The sequence below is a fragment of the Moschus berezovskii genome, chromosome 14 (genome assembly GCF_049115385.1).
Source record: "Moschus berezovskii isolate FMDL1 chromosome 14, NW_MosBer_1.0, whole genome shotgun sequence".
NCBI lineage: Eukaryota > Metazoa > Chordata > Mammalia > Artiodactyla > Moschidae > Moschus > Moschus berezovskii.
The window spans coordinates 49,400,524-49,420,368 of record NC_142473.1 but is presented as its reverse complement, the minus strand read 5'-3'; positions in this window follow the sequence as shown (position 1 = coordinate 49,420,368).

Below are 19,845 nucleotides of genomic sequence, written 5' to 3'. Positions count from 1 at the left end.
TGTTTTTCTCTGGCAGACCAGGAGGATTCAATCTCCTTTCTATTTTCCTTCCTCCCTCCCTCCCTCCCTTTTCTTTCTTTCTTCCTCTTTCTTTCTTTTTTGGCTTTCATTAATCACTTGTCTCCAAATTTGCACAAAATAAAGATGCATTTGCATAATTTCTCTCTTTAACCAGATTTCTATGGAAAAAGAATACAACTTTTCTCATTTTATGCTTGTGAGAATTTTTCTTTTTTTATTGTTCTAAACTACTCTTTCTCTAGCTTTCTCACTAACCTCCATATTCCTTGATCCTCTTCCTCTATTGCACCACCAAAGTTTGGTGTTCATAAACACTAGATTGTAGGAGAAAAGCTTTCTGAGTTAGAAGCATAACACATAAAGTTTTCATCTTGAATTTTGGAGCTAGTTATGTCTCTTTTACTTGCAAACACAATCTCTGTCCAACTTCCTTTCCTCTACCTTCTTTCCAGTGTGTGAAATTTTGCTTTGCAACCTTGCCTTGGGAAAATCCATATGCTGCTGCTGCTGCTGCTGCTAAGTCACTTCAGTCGTGTCCGACTCTGTGTGACCCCATAGATGGAAGCCCACCAGGCTCCCCCGTCCCTGGGATTCTCCAGGCAAGAACACTGGAGTGGGTTGCCATTTCCTTCTCCAATGTGTGAAAGTGAAAAGTGAAAGTGAAGTTGCTCAGTCGTGTCCGACCCTTAGCGACCCCACGAACTGCAGCCTACCAGGCTCCTCCATCCATGGGATTTTCTAGGCAAGAGTACTGGAGTGGCTTGCCATTGCCTTCTCCGAATCCATATGCTATTTCCCCTTTTATTCTCATACTTCTGACTTCCTCACTTTTGCCCAAGTTTGTTTCTCTGCTATATATCCCTTATGTCTACTATTTCTGGGAACACCCTTCCCACTCTTCCTTTCCCCACTATTCCTGACATTCCTGGATATAATTAAACCTCTTTCATCCCTGGAATCCTCTTATTTGTATTTTAAAACTCACAGTGTGAAGAGAGGGAAGCATGTCTTCCTTTTTACAGTTTCTCTCCATTAACACCTCTTATTTCCAAATCATCTCTTCCTTTTTAGATTGGATGTTTTGAAATAATAGCCTGATCATTTTTTATTGCTCTCATTGTATTCTCTGCTTGCTCTTAATTATTTTACAATTTGTCTCACTATCTCCCTTTTTCACTTGCCTTTAGGGTCAAGTGTGCTTTCTCCTGTCCAACAGGGATTAAACAAGACATCTATAAAGACAGAGTCCTTGACTCCCACCTGGAGATTGGCTTAAAGTGACAACATGAGAACATACTGTAACTTCTTGTTCCTGATTGAATTTCATGATAAGAAATGTATATGAAATAAGTGAACTAATAGCAATTCTAGAAAACCAGAAAAGGATATTTAATGGGTACAAATTACTAGTATTCCTAGAAAGATAAAAAGCAGATGAAACTGAATTGAAGCAAAGTTAAAGGAGAAAACTGTTGAAAAAGTTCTAGAGTGATAGAGCTTTGGAAGCAGTAGCAAAGGTGAGAAGGAGGAATCTGCTGGACAATAAATAGGGTCATTTTCTGAGATATTCCAATAGAAAAATTAGGCAGTTTAATCTGCTCCATTCTAACTTACTTCAAACAGGAATCTGTTCCAGTCTTTTTCCCTGGGAGGGAGATACAAAGGATTATTTGGGTCCAAGTAGCAAAGGTAGCATTCCAAGCAGCTGGCAGCATCCAGAGAGAATAAGAATATGAAAAAATACAGAAGCCCAGCTCCTTGGACTTCCTATCTGACAGTACATCTTGTTTCAGAGGCACTGAGGGAGCTTTGGTAAATGTTTAAGGCATCCACATAAAGGCTAATAGATAATTGAAAACATAAAGTTGACCAAATAACAAGAGAGTTAATCATCAAGAAAAAAATAAAACAAAACCCAATGCTATGAAGGAAAACAAATGTAATCATCAGAAGATCTAATGCCTAAGGGAAGGAGTTAATAAAGTAACTAGAATGAAGACTTCAGAATAAGTATAATTAATATACTAAGAGGAAACTAAGAATATATTACATGCATAAAAATCAACTTGAGATGTTGGAGAAGTTTATTGTTGGAAAAAAAAAAAAACAAACCCTCAACAGATGAGTTAAACATCAAAATGGACATAGGGAGGGAGGACTCTTATTAGTGAGATGAAAAACCAAACTGAAGACTATGCCCAAGATGTAGTACAAAAGGTCAAAGAGGTGAAGAATAAAAGAAAAGGTAAAAGCTGTGGAAGACAGATCAAGAAGCCTCAACATTTATCTAGTGGGAGTCACAGAAGACAGTGAAAATGGAGAAGTGAGAGATGAGAAGTAATGCCTAATGACATAATTAAAGAAAACATTTTAGTGCTGACCAGACAGGAGTCTGCAGTGAGAAGGATCTCCTTCAGTACCAAGTATGAGAGTGACACAAAAGTGCTATCTTCAAAATTGTGTGATTAAACATAGAAAACACCCTGAAAGTTTCTATAAGTAGCAATGTCTGTCTCCAGAAGGAAAAAATATTGATATCAGACTTTCATCAGCAATGTAGAAGGCAAGAAGATAGGAAGCAACTCTAAGTTGTGAGGTGGGAAATTCTTATCTACACAGAATTCTATATTTTAAAACTATATGATTCAAGCAAGAGGGAAACGAGACATTTTCATATCATGGAAACACACCAGCATTTTTATTTCTCACAAGCCATGTTTTTCTGGATGAAGAGAGAGAGAGAGAAACTAAGGAAACACAAGAAGATGGAATGAGCAAACAAAATTGTAGAAACAAACTAATTCCAGACATTGGTAGATAACGTAAACAAAGCGTTAAAATTTGAGATGTGAAAGAACGGAAATAGGATGCATAAATTCTGTATCATGGACAAGTTTGATAGTACCAATGGTTAATTAAGGAGTGAGGGAATGTATATGCTCAGATACTGCAGATGAAAAACAAATCAACACAGATATTTTCAAAGGGCTTATAAAACCAAAAGGTGTAATTTGCATGGAAGTTAGAGTAGTGTTAAACATTTATTCACCTGATAATACAGTGTCTAAATATTTAAAGCAAAATCTGATAGGAATATGAAACACTGAAAAATCTAGAATGATAACACAAGACTTTTAGAACTTAGAAGATCAAATAAACAACTAAAAAGTTTAATCTATTATAAATATATAAAACATTATTTTAAAATGATACCATTTTTCAGTTCAGTTCAGTTCAGTCGCTCAGTCGTGTCAGACTCTCCGCGACCCCATGAATCACAGCACGCCAGGCCTCCCTGTCCATCACCAACTCCCGGACTACACTCAAACTCACGTCCACAGAGTCGGTGATGCCATCCAGCCATCTCATTCTCTGTCGTCCCCTTCTCCTCCCGCCCCCAACCTTTCCCAGCATCAGAGTCTTTTCCAGTGAGTCAACTCGTCGCATGAGGTGGCCAAAGTATTGCAGTTTCAGCTTTAGCATCAGTCCTTCCAATGAACACCCAGGATTGATCTCCTTTAGAATGGACTGTTGGATCTCCTTGCAGTATAAGGGACTCTCAAGAGTCTTCTCCAACACCACAGTTCAAAAGCATCAATTCTTCGGCGATCAGCTTTCTTCACAGTCCAACTCTCACATCCATACATGACCACGGGAAAAACCGTTGCCTTGACTAGACGGACCTTGGTTGGCAAAGTAATGTCTCTGCTTTTTAAAATACTATCAAGGTTGGTCATAACTTTCCTTCCAAGGAGCAAGCATCTTTTAATTTCATGGCTGCAATCAGCATCTGCAGTGATTTTGGAGCCCAAAAAAATAAAGTCTGACACTGTTTCCACTGTTTTTCCATCTATTTCCCATGAAGTGATGGGACCAGATGCCATGATCTTTGTTTTCTGAATGTTGAGCTTCAAGCCAACCTTTTCACTCTCCTCTTTCACTTTCATCAAGAGGCTTTTGAGTTCCTCTTCACTTTCTGCCATAAGGGTGGTGTCATCTGCATATCTGAGGTTATTGATATTTCTCCCAGCAATCTTGATTCCAGATTGTGCTTCTTCCAGCCCAGCGTTCCTCATGATGTACTCTGCAGATAAGTTAAATAAGCAAGGTGACAATATACAACCTTGACGTACACCTTTTCCTATTTGGAACCAATCCATTGTTCCATGTCCAGTTCTAACTGTTGCTTCCTGACCTGCATACAGGTTTCTCAAGAGGCAGGTCAGGTGGTCTGGGATTCCCATCTCTTTCAGAATGTTCCACAGTTTATTGGGATCCACACAGTCAAAGGCTTTGGCATAGTCAATGAAGCAGAAATAGATGTTTTTCTGAAACTCTCTTGCTTTCTCCATGATCCAGTGGATGTTGGCAATTTGATCTCTGGTGCCTCTGCCTTTTCTAAAACCTGCTTGAACATCTGGGAGTTCATGGTTTACATACTGCTGAAGCCTGGCTTGAAGAATTTTGAGCATGACTTTGCTAGCGTGTGAGATGAGTGCAATTGTGCGGTAGTTTGAGCATTCTTTGGCATTGCCTTTCTTTGGGATTGGAATGAAGACTGACCTCTTCCAGTCCTATGGCCACTGCTGAGTTTTCCAAATACCATTTTTAAAAAGTTTAATTTGGAAGTATCTATTGGAATTTAAACTGTATAAACCTTTGACCCATAATTCTACGTCTTAGAGTACATCCAGGTAGGAGGGGGGAAATTGTGTTTAGAAACAAACCCCATACCTGCCTGAGACACTCAGAGGGCTCAAACAAACCTTGTACATACCAGGACCCATAGACCCCACAGAGACTGAGCCAGAACTGTGTTTGAGTGTCTCCTGTGGAGGTCCAGGTCAGCAGTGGGCTGCTGCAGGGGCAGGGGTTCTGGGTGCAGTAGACCTGGGTATGGCATAAGCCCTCTTGGAGGAGGTTGACATTAACCCCTCCAAAGAGCCGTCAGAACTTACACAGGACTGAGGAAACAGACTCTTAGAGGGCACAAATAAAAGCTTGTGCACACTAGGACCCAGGAGAAGGGAGCAGTGACCCCACAAGAGACTGATCCAGACTTGCCTGTGAGTGTCCAGGTGCCTCTGGCACAAGAGAAGACTACCCATGGACATCACCAGATGATCAATACCGAAATCAGATTGATTATCTTTGCAGCCAAAGATGCAGAAGCTCTATACAGTCAGCAAAAACAAGACCAGGAGCTGACTGTGGCTCAGATCATGAACTCCTTACTGCCAAATTTAGACTTAAATTGAAGAAAGTAGGCAAATCCACTGGACCATTCAGGTACGGCTTAAATCAAATCCCTTATGATTATACAGTGGAAGTGAGAAATATATTCAAGGGATTAGATCTGATAGAGTGCCTGAAGAACTATAGATGGAAGTGTGTGACACTGTACAGGAGACAGGGATCGAGACCATACCCAAGAAAAAGAAATGCAAAAAGGGAAAATTATTGTCTGAGGAGGCCTTACAAATAGGTATGAAAAGAAGAGAAGTGAAAGGCAAAGGAGAAAAGGAAAGATATACCCATCTGAATGCAGAGTTTCAGACAGCAAGGAGAGATAAGAAAGCCTTCCTCAGTGATCAATGCAAAGAAATAGAGGAAAACAACAGAATGGGAAAGACTAGAGATCTCTTCAAGAAAATTAGAGCTACCAAGGGAACATTTCATGCAAAGAAGGGCACAACAAAGGACAGAAATAGTACGGACCTAACTGAAGCAGAAGATATTAAGAACAGGTGGCAAGAATAAACAGAAAAACTGTACCAAAAAGATCTTCACGACCAAGATAATCACAATGGTGTGATCACTCACCTAGAGCCAGACATCCTGGAATTTGAAGTCAAGTGGGCCTTAGGAAGCATCACTACAAACAAAGCTAGTGGAGGTGATGGAATCCCAGTTGAGCTATTTCGAATCTAAAAGATGATGCTATGAAAGTGCTACACTCAATATGCCAGAAAATTTGGAAAACTCAGCAGTGGCCACAGGACTGGAAAAGGTCAGTTTTCATTCCAATCCCAAAGAAAGGCAATGCCAAAGAATGTTCAAACTACCACATAATTGCACTCATCTCACACACTAGCAAAGTAATGCTCAAAATTCTCCAAGCCAGGCTTCAACAGTATGTGAACTGTGAACTTCCAGATGTTCAAGCTGGTTTTAGAAAAGGCAGAGGAATGAAAGATCAAATTGCCAACATCCATTGGATCATCAAAAAAGCAAGAGAGTTCCAGAAAAAATCTACTTCTGCTTTATTGATTACATCAAAGTCTTTGTGTAGATCACAACAAACTGTGGAAAATTCTTAAACAGATGGGAATGCCAGACCACCTGACCTGCATCCTGAAAAATCTGTATGCAGGTCAAGAAGCAACAGTTAGAACTGGGCATGGAACAATGGACTGGCTCCAAATTGGGAAAGGAATATGTCAAGGCTGTATATTATCACCTGTTTATTTAACTTATATGCAGAGTACATCATAAGAAATGCTGGGCTGGATGAAGCACAAGCTGGAATCAAGATTGCCAGAAGAAATATCAATAACCTCAGATATGCAGTTGACAGAAAGCAAAGAATAACTAAAGCGCCTCTTGATGAAAGTGAAAGAGGAGCGTGAAAAAGTTGGCTTAAAACTCAACATTCAGAAAACTAAGATCATGGCGTCTGGTCCCATCACTTCATGGAAAATAGATGAGGAAACAATGCAAACAGTGAGAGATTTTATTTTTGGGGGGAGGCTCCAAAATCACTGCAGGTGGTGACCGCAGCCATGAAATTAAAAGACACTTGTACCTTGGAAGAAAAGCTATGACCAACATAGACAGCATATTAAAAAGCAGAGATATTACTTTGCCAACAAAGGTCCGTCTGGTCAAAGCTACGTTTTTTCCAGTAGTCATGTATGGATGTAAGAGTTGGACTATAAAAAAAGCTCAGCACCAAAGAATTGATGCTTTTGATCTGTGGTGTTGGTGTTCAAACTGTGGTTTGAACTGACAGTCCCTTGGACTTCAAGGAGATCCAACCAGTCCATCCTAAAGGAAATCAGTCCTGAATATTCATTGGAAGGACTGATGTTGAAGCTGAAACTCCAATACTTTGGCCACCTGATGCAAAGAACTGACTCAATGGAAAAGACCCTGATGCTGGGAAAGACTGAAGGTGGGAAAAGGGGATAACAGAGGATGAGATGGTTGGATGGCATCACCGACTCAATGGACATGAATTTGAGTAAGCTCCAGGAGTTTCTGATAGACAGGGAAACCTGGCGTGCTGCAGTCCATGGGATCGCAAAAAGTCTGATGCGACTGAACTGAGCTGAACTGAGTACATCCAAGAGAACTACCAGTACTGGTGGCTCAGATGGTAAAGAATCTGCCTGCAGTGTTGGAGTCTTGGTTTCAATCCTTGGGTCGGGAAGATGCCCTGGAGAAGGAATGGCAACCCACTTCATTACTCTTGCCTAGAGAGTCCCATGGACAGAGGAGCCTGACGGGCCATAGTCCACAGGGTCAGACACGACTGAGCAACTAAGTTTTTCACTTTCATTTTCAGCGAAGCACTAATGGGTGCATTGTTAAAAAAAATACTCATTAGATACGCTGGAATATTGTGAATCATTACAAAGAATGAAGGCAATTGATACACACTCACATGGAATTGTATAAATTTTTTTTAGTAAAGAAAATTAATTTCAAAGCAGTACAAATAACCCACAATAGGCCACATGGAAGTCAGAAACAAGGAAGAGATTCTTGGCTTATCTAGAAAAGGAAGATTGGGATGGACATAAATATGGGCAGGGAAAGAAAGAAAGATTTTTTTTTTTAATTGAAGTATAGTTTCTGTACAATCATATACAAGTGTATAGTACAGTAATTCACACTTTTAAAGGTTATATTCCATTTACAGTTATTATAAAATATTGGCTGTGTTCCCTGTGTTGCACAATATATCCTTGAAGCTTATTTTATACCTAATACTTTTTCACCTTTACTCCTCTACCCTTATATTGCCCACTCTCTGCTTCCCTCTCTCCACTGGTAATTAATAGTTTGTTCTTTATGAGTCTGCTTCCTTTTTATTATGGGGAATAAGTATCTTTGATAATTCGACATCTATCTCAAGAATTCGGGATTTGAGGAAACACTATGATAAGTGGGAAATGCCAAGTCTGAATTAAATTGTGGGTCATTTTGACACAGAGAAAAGCATCTGACTCTTCCTGCAGTTTCCCAGGTGTACCTAAACAGGAACCACAGGACAGAGCTCAAGAAAATAGTTCTAGCTATCTTGTCATGATTGCTTCTCAGAAATGTCACAGATGATCACAGCATAGCCTATGTTAATTATATTGGTCCAAATCAAGTTTCAAACCTAATTAGATCTTTGTAGTTATAATATGTATGTAAATAATGAAGAGACTAAATGAAGCCCTTGAGACCTTAATAAATATCTTAGCAAGCATAATCACATAGGAACATGAAAACACATCTAAGTTTCTCAATCTCATTAGATTTTCTCCCATTGGATTTTCAATAGGATGTTAACAAACCTGTGTATGTCTGATGCTGAGGCATTTATGGTCTTTCTTGTACTCTAATGGTCCTAAATCCTGCAAAAATAAGCACTGCTATACACAAGTGATCCCTGGAGTCTGTCTCCATCATAGTGCTAGACAAGCAGGTAACATTCATCCATTGTTGTTGATTTATAAGTGTCCTTTTGCACTGGTAGTGGAAGCTTACTTATTTGCTCACTTGACATGATTCTCATTTATGGATTATTCATTCACTGTCATCCATTGCTAGGTGTGTTAACCTATACCATTTAACACAGTGACCATGTGAAGTAAGTATTATCTCCATTTTTAAAATAAGGAAATTGCATCTTAGAAAGATTTTGTAACTTTTACAAGATCGCCTAATTAGCAAGTGGCAGACCTGGATTTTATCCCTAGATCTTTTGGCTCTGAGATCTTCTCTTTCATTGCAGCTCTGTATGTCATGCTTTCTATATCATACCAGCATTCACATCATATTTTGAATTCATCTGCGTCTTTCATATATGTATTTTCTTACACAAATATAAGATTTATTCTAGATTTGTGTTTTTTGAGCCTCTTACACAATCCTGAGACTAATTAATGAAACCAGAAGTTTAGCTCATGTCCTTAGTCACTCAGTCATGTCCCACTCTTTGTGGCCTATCAGACTGTAGGCTGCCAGGCTCCTCTGTCCAGGCAATAATACTGGCGTGGGTTGCCCTTTCCCACTCTAGGGGATCTTCCAGACTCAGAGATCAAACCTGAGTCTCCTATGTCTCCTGCATTACAGGTGGATTCGTCACCCATTGAGCCATAAGAGAAGCCCAGAGATATAGCATTCTTACATTATTATTATGAAGTTAATTTATATAAATATTTGATTAAATGTGTTGATTTTAATCTTTGCTTCATAGAGTATGAAGTTTTAATAGCTGACTAAGAATCGGGTTAAAATAAGGTACTGATCATTATTTATCTGTATTTAGTGAAAGATTTCAATGTTGAGGGTTTTTTTTTAAAGTAGCAAATGTTCCAATTGGCAATTAAGGAGTCTATACATGGTCAACTCTGTTCCTTTCAAAACTGATGACATTTCTCGTCCCTCAAGTAGCGGGTTTTGATATTTGATAGCAGTGCTTCTGAAGTACTGTTTGATATTTAGTAGTACTTGCTCATTTTTTTCATTGCTTTGTATTTGCTTTTTCAATGGTCTGGCTTGTTTCTTATTGGGATGCTGGAACAACCTCAAACCTATAGGTAGCTGCAGTTAAGTTGAGCTTCTTATCTTTTTAAAAAAATCTTATTTTGGCATTGTCTTCACATTTCTCTTGACCCAACAACAAATTACTCTTTAACACATCAAATATTTCCCTAATCTGCCCACTGTTCTCATTCCTTATTACTGCCGCCCAGGCCAGCATCATACTGCACCTGGGCTACTATTGATAAAACATTCTAGCAAGGTTTTATGCTAATTCTCTTACTCCTCTACAGTTTAGTCCCCCTAGATTTGCTGGAATTATCTTATTATTAAGTAAATTAGAATACGGCTTTCTGTTTAAAACTTGTTATTGTTCCCATTGCACTTAGGATGTTCAAACTTCATCTTCACTTGTGTCACTTATGCTTTACTTTAAATGTTCCCTCTACACAGAGGTTTCTCCTGATCAATTTATTTTGTTTTTATTATTTATTTACTTTTGACCACATCAGGTCTTAGTTGTAGTGTGTGGATCTTTTGTTGCAGTGTGTGGGCTCTTTGCTGTGGCATGGGGCTCTTTAGTTGAGGTGTGTGGGCTCAGTAGTTTCGGGGTTTGGGCTTGGTTGCCCTGCAACATGTAGGATCTTAGTTCCCCAACCAGAGATGGAGCTAGAGTCCCCTGAATTGGAAGGTGGATTCTCAACCACTGGACCACCTGGGAAGTCCCTTGACCAATTTAAAATCAGCCACACATTCATTATCAAATCACCATATTTTAATTCTCTGCATAGCACTTAGCATTGTCTAAAATTTCTTGCTTGCTTACTCTTATTTTTTCCTCTTTTCAAATTGTTTGCCCTCCACAATAGGATGTACAATGTAAGAGGGCAGTGTTCTTATTTCTTTTAGTGAAGCTCAAGAAGCTCACAAATACCTAGATGATTGTTTGATAAATAGAAAGCACTCGATAAATATTTTTAAATGAAAAAATAATTTGTGCCCTTTTAGATATTTTCCCAGATATAATAAATACAGTATGCATTATGATATTTGATTTTCTTGTTTGGACAATTGCATGGGAACTATGTGCTTTCAGTTCATAGTCATCAACTAGGGAATGGAACATAGGTTCTAGTTTTGAACTTAGTTAACAATAATATATATGAGAATGTAAATTTTTCTAATCTCTATAGACCACAGTTTACTCACTCTTTATGAGACATAAGGATGGAATGGAAGGTTTAAAAAATGAATTTACTAGGAAAACATAGTATATCTGGGCACCTATGTAGGCAAACTTGAAGACTGCTGTCATAATCTAAAGTGATACTAGTCAACATACTTGGTTTTTCTCAAGACACAGTTTGATATTAGAGTATAGGTATACATAAGCTGAAAAGTGCTTTCAACAACAAGTTACTTTTGTTAGATGAGAATAAAGAGAAGGGCAGCAAGGAAATTGAGATGCAACCATAGGAATGCTTATAATGATAATATGTGAAATCTAATTAGGTCAGAAGGGATGTAGAAACAGAACAGAGGGCAGAGTCTGGACTTGGAAAATGTTGTATCAGTGATTGTGCTTTCAGTGGAATAAAAAAATTTTGCATAATGGACCTAGAGTTGATACTGAAAGAATGGGATGTTTGAAATTACTATCATGGAATTGATAAAATTATTGGTAATGACGAAATCTATGGCATAATCATACGAATTGCTATGAAGAGTAGAAGTCTTTTTCCCTTTACGTCTCTTTACTCTCCCTGTTAATAATACAATTATTTTAAGTATTTCTTCTACATATTTTAAGAACCATTCAGATAACCTTATAAGTTTTGCTATGATCATCATGGTTTATAAAACCTAGGAGAAGAAACATGTATTCTGTCTATCAATATTTTTTACTTATCTTGTTTTATTTTCTTGCTTTTTGATGTTTCAATATTCTTTCATTAGTTATTTTATGTTTAAGAAATTTCCTCTAGCCGTTCATTTAGGGTATGTCTGTTGGTAATCAGTTCTCTTAGTTTCCTTTCATCTGAATATGTCTCAATTTTCTTTTCACTCTTGAAAAATACTTTTGCTGGATATAGAATTCATGGTTGACAGTTTCTTTTACTAGCACTTAATTTTTTTCTTTCTATCCTCTATAGTTTATGATAACAAATTGGCTATCATTTAAATTGGTTTTCTGCTATAGGTAAGGTGCCACTACTCTTTCACTACTTTCAAAATTTTTTCTTTGTTCTTAGTTTTCAGAAATTTGATTATTATATACATTGGTGCAGATGTCTTTGGGACTATCCTCTTTGTTGTTTTCTCAAACACTTCTGGAATGTATAGTTTTGAGTCTCTTGCTAAATTTGAAAAAGTTTAAGTCAGTATTCCTTCAAATATTTTTTCAATACCACCTTTTTTCTCCTTTACTTCTAAGACTCTGACGATACAAATGTTAGTTCTTTTGTTACAGTTACATAGCTCCTGAGTCTCTGTTCATTTTTTTTTAGTCCATTCTCTCTCACTGTTAGAATGTTTTTTCTTTTGTTTTAGCCACACTTGTAATGATTCTTCACATATCCCCTCCATTCTACTGTTGACCTTATTTATTGAGTTTATTTGGGGTGTATTTTTCAGTTCAAGATTTCCATTTGTTTCTTCCTTATATCGTCTATTTCTTTGCTGAGACTCTCTATTTAAAAAAAAATTTCAACTACATTTATGATTGCTTGTTGAAGCATTTTTATGGTGATTACTTTAAAATCCTTGTCAGATAATTCCAATCTTCCAACATCTCTGTCATTTTGGCATTCAGTTCAGTTCAGTTCAGTCGCTCAGTCGTGACCAACTCTTTGTGATCCCATGAATCACAGCACGCCAGGCCTCCCTGTCTGTCACCAACTCCCGGAGTTCACTCAAACTCATGTCCATCGAGTCGGTGATGCCATCCAGCCATCTCATTGCCTGTCATCCCCTTCTCCTCCCGCCCCCAATCCTTCCCAGCATCAGAGTCTTTTCCAGTGAGTCAACTCGTCGCATGAGATGGCCAAAGTCATTTTGGTATTAGTGACTATTAATTGTTTTTTCTCAAGTTGATATTTTTCTGGTTCTTATTATGATGAGTGATTTTTTAACAGAATCCTTGACTTTGGGGTATTCCCTTATGAGACTCTATATCTTCCTTAAATCTTCTGTGTAGCTGGCTTTCTCCAAAACTGCTCTGTTGGGTAAAGGAGAATTGTGAGGGTGCTACCTTATTATTGTCAGATGGCGATTGATACTGACAGAGTGGCCTTAGGGGGACTGGCAGAGATGAAAGTTTCAGTTTCCTACTCAGACTTTTCTGACACAATCTTAGTAGAGGGTTGAGATACCTCATTATATCCTGGTGAACATGAATGTCTAGGCACCTCACTCATCCTTTTCTTGTGGGAATGGAACTCAGTTGTATGTGTGTGATATTTAGCTGGAATAGAACAGTTATCCTTTTCTGGTAGGAATGTGTGTGTGTGTGTGATGTTACGCTGGAGTAGAACGGTTACAGTCCAATAGTTTTCAGTCTTGCTAGGTTTCCCCTACCCCAGTCCTTTGGTTAGAAAGAACTAAACTTTTTTGGGGCTATTTTTTGGTCTTCACCTGTTGGTGTTTCTAAGTTGTTGGCTTTGCCAGCCCCGAGTCTGGGATAAAAGAGACAAAAAGAAAACCCTGGGAACTCACTTCCATGTCATTCTTTTGATCTTAAGGTTTCTAAAAGTTTGTATTTCATTCTCCACTTTCAGAGTCTCTTTATGCTTGTTTCATATATGATATCCAGAGTTTTAAATTATGCTTAATAATCAGAATTCACCCATTCCAGTCCATTTTAGTTCACCGATTCCTAGAATGTCTATGTTCACTCTTGCCATCTCCTGTTTGACCACTTCCAATTTGCCTTGATTCATGGACCTAACATTCCAGGTTCCTATGCAATATTGCTCGGTTCAGCACTGGACCTTGCTTCTATCACCAGTCACATCCACAACTGGGTATTGGTTTTGCTTTTGCTCCATCCCTTTATTCCTTCTAGAGTATTTCTATACTGATCTCCAGTAGCATACTGGGCACCTACCGACCTGGGGAATTCCTCATTCAGTATCCTATCATTTTGCCCTTTGATATTGTTCATGGGGTTCTCAAGGCAAGTATACTGAAGTGGTTTGCCATTCCCTTCTCCAGTGGACCACATTCGGCGGTGGTCCATGTGATCAGATCAACTAGTTTCCTGTGATTATGATTTCAGTGTGTCTGCCCTCTGATGCCCCCTCGCAATACCTACCGTCTTATTTGGGTTTCTCTTACCTTGGGCGTGGGATATCTCTTCACAGCTGCTCCAAGAAAGCACAGCCGCTGCACCTTACCTTGGACTAGGGGTATCTCCTCAAGGCTGCCCCTCCTGACCTTGAACGTAGAGTAGCTCCTCTCGGCCCTCCTGCACCCGTGCAGCCACCACCTATCGGACGTGGGTAGCTCCTCTCGGCCGCCGGCCCTGGCCTCAGGCGTGGGGTAGATCCTCTCCGCCTTGCCTATTTGTGTGGTCGGTTGTGCCTGGCCGGCGTCTCTTGCGTCTGCGCCGGCCGCCGGCATGAATTTAACTCAGATGACCATTATATTTACTACTGTGGGCAGTAATCCCTTAGAAGAAATGGAGTAGCCATCATGGTCAACAAGAGTCCGAAATGCAGTACTTGGATGCAATCTTAAAAAGGACAGAATGATTTCTGTTCATTTCCAAGGCAAACCATTCAATATTACAGTAATTCAAGTCTATGCCCCAACCAGTAATGCTGAAGAAGCCGAAGTTGAACAGTTCTATGAAGACCTACAAGACCTTTTAGAACTAACACCCCAAAAAGATGTCCTTTTCATTATAGGGGACTGGAATGCAAAAGTAGGAAGTCAAGAAACACCCGGAGTAACAGGCAAATTTGGCCTTGGAGCACGCAATGAAGCAGGGCAAAGGCTAATAGAGTTTTGCCAAGAGAACGCACTGGTCAGAGCAAACACCCTCTTCCAAACAACACAAGAGAAGACTCTACATGTGGACATCACCAGATGGTCAACACTGAAATCAGATTGATTATATTCTTTGCAGCCAAAGATGGAGAAGCTGTATACAGTTAGCAAAAACAAGACCAGGAGCTGACTGTGGCTCAGATCATGAACTCCTTATTGCCAAATTCAGACTGAAATTGAAGAAAGTAGGGAAAACCACTAGACCATTCAGATATGACCCAAATCAAATCCCTTATGATTATACAGTGGAAGTGAGAAATAGATTTAAGGGACTAGATCTGATAGAGTGCCTGATGAACTCTGGACAGAGGTTCCTGACATTGTACAGGAGACAGGGACCAAGACCATCCCCATGGAAAAGAAATGCAAAAAAGCAAAATGGCTGTCTGAGGAGGCCTTCCAAATAGCTGGGAAAAGAAAAGAAGCGAAAAGCAAAGGAGAAAAGGAAAGATATAAGCATCTGAATGCAGAGTTCCAAAGATAGCAAGGAGAGATAAGAAAGCCTTCCTCAGTGATCAATGCAAAGAAATAGAGGAAAACAACAGAATAGGAAAAACAAGAGATCTCTTCAAGAAAAGTAGAGATTCCAAGGGAACATTTCATGCAAAGATGGGCTCGATAAAGGACAGAAATGGTATGGACCTAACAAAAGCAGAAGATATTAAGAAGAGGTGGCAAGAATACACAGAAGAACTGTACAAAAAAGATCTTCACGACCAAGATAGTCACAATAACGTGATCACTGACCTAGAGCCAGACATCTTGGAATGTGAAGTCAAGTGGGCCTTAGAAAGCATCACTACTAACAAAGCTAGTGGAGGTGATGGAATCCCAGTTGAGCTATTTCAAATCTTGAAAGATGATGCTGTGAAAGTGCTGCACTCAATATGTTAGAAAATTTGGAAAACTCAGCAGTGGCCACAGGACTGGAAAAGGTCAGTCTTCATTCCAATCCCAAAGAAAGGCAATGCCAAAGAATGCTCAAACTATCGCACAATTGCACTCATCTCACACGCTAGTAAAGTCATGCTCAAAATTCTCCAAGCCAAGCTTCAGCAATATGTGAACCGTAAACTCCCAGATGTTCAAGCAGGTTTTAGAAAAGGCAGAGGCACCAGAGATCAAATTGCCAACATCCGCTGGATCATGGAGAAAGCAAGAGAGTTCCAGAAAAACATCTATTTCTGCTTCATTGACTATGCCAAAGCCTTTGACTGTGTGGATCACAATAAACTGTGGAACATTCTGAAAGAGATGGGAATCCCAGACCACCTGACCTGCCTCTTGAGAAACCTGTATGCAGGTCAGGAAGCAACAGTCAGAACTGGACATGGAACAACAGACTGGTTCCAAATAGGAAAAGGAGTACGTCAAGGTTGTATATTGTCACCTTGCTTATTTAACTTATCTGCAGAGTACATCATGAGGAATGCTGGGCTGGAAGAAGCACAAGCTGGAATCAAGATTGCCGGGAGAAATATCAATAACCTCAGATATGCAGATGACACCACCCTTATGGCAGAAAGTGAAGAGGAACTCAAAAGCCTCTTGATGAAAGTCAAAGAGGAGAGTGAAAAGGTTGGCTTGAAGCTCAACATTCAGAAAACAAAGATCATGGCATCTGGTCCCATCACTTCATGGGAAATAGATGGAAAAACAGTGGAAACAGTGTCAGACTTTATTTTTTTGGGCTCCAAAATCACTTCGGATGCTGATTGCAGCCATGAAATTAAAAGATGCTTACTTTTTAGAAGGAAAGTTATGACCAACCTAGATAGTATATTAGAAAGCAGAGACATTACTTTGCCAACCAAGGTCCGTCTAGTCAAGGCAATGGTTTTTCCCGTGGTCATGTATGGATGTGAGAGTTGGACTGTGAAGAAAGCTGATCGCCGAAGAATTGATGCTTTTGAACTGTGGTGTTGGAGAAGACTCTTGAGAGTCCCTTGGACTGCAAGGAGATCCAACCAGTCCATTCTAAAGGAGATCGATCCTGGGTGTTCATTGGAAGGACTGATGCTAAAACTGAAACTGCAATACTTTGGCCACCTCATGCAATGAGTTGACTCACTGGAAAAGACTCTGATGCTGGGAAAGGTTGGGGGCAGGAGGAGAAGGGGACAACAGAGAATGAGATGGCTGGATGGCATCACCAACTCAATGGACATGATTTTGAGTGAACTCCGGGAGTTGGTGATGGACAGGGAGGCCTGGCGTGCTGTGATTCATGGCGTCGCAGAGTCGGACAGGACTGAGCAACTGAACTGAACTGATAATCAGGACAGGGAAATGTACTTCTCCTCCATCCTTCTGGAAGTGGAATTTTGTCATTTATTTTTGAATTTTGATCTTGTATCTCAATACATTGCCAGGCTCTTTAAACACAGTAATTAATGTATATACTCTTTTGAATTTTCTTATATATCAGACTATGATATCACCTATGTATTTTGAGAGTTTTGTTTTTGTCCCCCAGGTCATGTTTGTTCAACCATTTCTAGAATATGTAAGTCTGTGTCTTATATTTTGTGGGATTCAATTTACTAATGCTTTGTTGAGTATTTTTGCATCTCTATGCTTGAGAAATATTATTCTATAATTTTTTTACTTGTGTTTGTCTAGTTTTTATATTAGGATAATGCTGTCCTCATAAATGAATTAGGAAGTATTCCATCTGATTTCATCTTCTGGAAGAGATTGTAAATAAATGGTATAATTTCTTCCTTAAGTGCTTGATAGAACTCATCAGTGAGCCAATCTGGACATGGTGTCTTCTGTTTTGGAAGATTATTAATTTTAATTCCATATCTTCAATAGATATAAGCCTATTTAGATCATCTATTTCTTCGTATGTGAGTTTTAGTAGATTGTGTACTGAAGGGATTTGTTAATTTCATCTGGGTTATCAAATTTACAGGCATAAAATCATCGATCAGTTCAGTTCAGTTCAGTTCAGTCACTCAGTCGTGTCCGACTCTTTGTGACCCCATGAATCACAGCACGCCAGGCCTCCCTGTCCATCACCAACTCCCAGAGTTCACTCAAACTCATGTCCATCGAGTCGGTCATGCCATCCAGCCATCTCATTCTCTGTCGTCCCCGTCTCCTCCCACCCCCAATCCTTCCCAGCATCAGACTCTTTTCCAGTGAGTCAACTCAACGCATGAGGTGGTGTTTCTTAATTACTATTTTGATATCTATGGGATCTGTAGGGACATCTCTGGTCTGATAATTACATTTCTAGTCCGCTAATGCCAACATTCCTGCCATATCTGACTCTGGACCTGATGACTTGTCTCTCCAAATTGTATTTTTTGCCTTTCAGCATGCTTTGAAAACAATTTTTTTAATGGCAAACATGATATACTTGGTAAAGGAAACTTCAGTTAACAGGACTTTAGTAATGTCATGGTAAGGTGTGGGGGATGAAGAAGTGTTCTACAGTCCTATAAGTGGTTTCAGTTTTTGTTGAGTCTAAGCCCTGGACTGTGAATTTCACCAATACTTCTCAGTTTTTTTCTCCTCAGATGTGACAGAATGACTAGAGAGGGCTGGAGTTGTGTATTTTCCTTATCACAAGTAGCTTAGGCTCTAGTTGAATAGTTTCTCCTGAGGATAGACCCTATAAAGAAGGACAGAATTCACTGGCATATTTCAGAATGCTTCCTTTCTTTCCTTCCCCTGTTGGAAGTCTGAGGGGATTTTTCTGTGATGCTTGCTCTGAGGATGTGGTAAGAGCTTCTGGAGGTAAAACTCTTAAGTGAGGTACCCCACATGACTGAGCCCCTTTAGAGTTTTTATTTCTTAAATTTGTCCACACTGAGCCTCCAGAAATCCATCAGTTATATTTAAGGGTTTCTCACTGGAAAAGACTCTGATGCTGGGAAAGGTTGGAGGCTGGAGGAGAAGGGGACGACAGAGAATGAGATGGCTGGATGGCATCACCGACTCTGCGGACATGAGTTTGAGTGAACTCCGGGAGTTGGTGATGGACAGGGAGGCCTGGTGTGCTGTGATTCATGGGGTCGCAGAGAGTCGGACACAATTGAGCGACTGAACTGAACTGAACTGAACCCAGTAGTGATTCCTTAGGAGATTTCTACTCATGAATTTCTGTTCCACTAAGGTGTGATCCTCTGTAGCTGCCTGTCTGTCTCTCCAGTTTAGGGGGCAGTGGGTTGCCCTGTAATGTCACTTCTCTTATGGACTAAGAAAAGTCGTTAGTTTGTCAGTTTATTCAGCTTTATATTGTTGTTAAGAAGGAAAGATGATTTCTAAACTCCCATATGCTGTTCTACAATCCAGAAATCTAGCTTTACTATTATTTTTATCTCCAAATTAAGCATATTCATTGCTTTATTAACTCAGTGTTTGTTTATAGTTATTCAAATATTTGTCAATATATTTACACAACATTCCTGATGAAGAGTTAATCTGGACTGGAGAGTTGTTGTTCAGTCATTAAGTTGTGTCTGATGTTTTGTGACACCACGGACTGCAGAACTGCAGGCTTCCCTGTCCTTCACTATCCCCCAGAGTTTGCTCGACTTCATGTCTATTGAGTCAGTGATGTCATCCAACCATCTTATCCACTGTTGCCCCTTCTTCTCTGCCCTCAATCTTTCCCAGCATCAGGATCTTTCCCAATGAGTCAGCTCTTTGCATCAGGTGGCCAAAGTATTGGAGTTTCAGCTTCAGTATCAGTCTTTCCAATGAATATTCAGGGTTGATTTTCTTTAGGATTGATTGGTTTGGTCTCCTTGCAGTCCAAGGGACTCTCAAGAGTCTTCTCCAACACCACAGTTCAAAAGCATAAGTTTTTTGGCGCTCAGCCTTCTTTATGGTCCAACTCTAACATCCATACATGACTACTGAAAAAACCATGTTTTTGACTAGACAGACCTATGTCAGCAAAGTGGTGTCTCTGCTTTTTAATATGCTGTCTAGGTTTGTCAGAATTTTCCTTCCTAGAAGCAAGAATCTCTTAATTTTGTGGCTGTAGTCACCATCCACAAT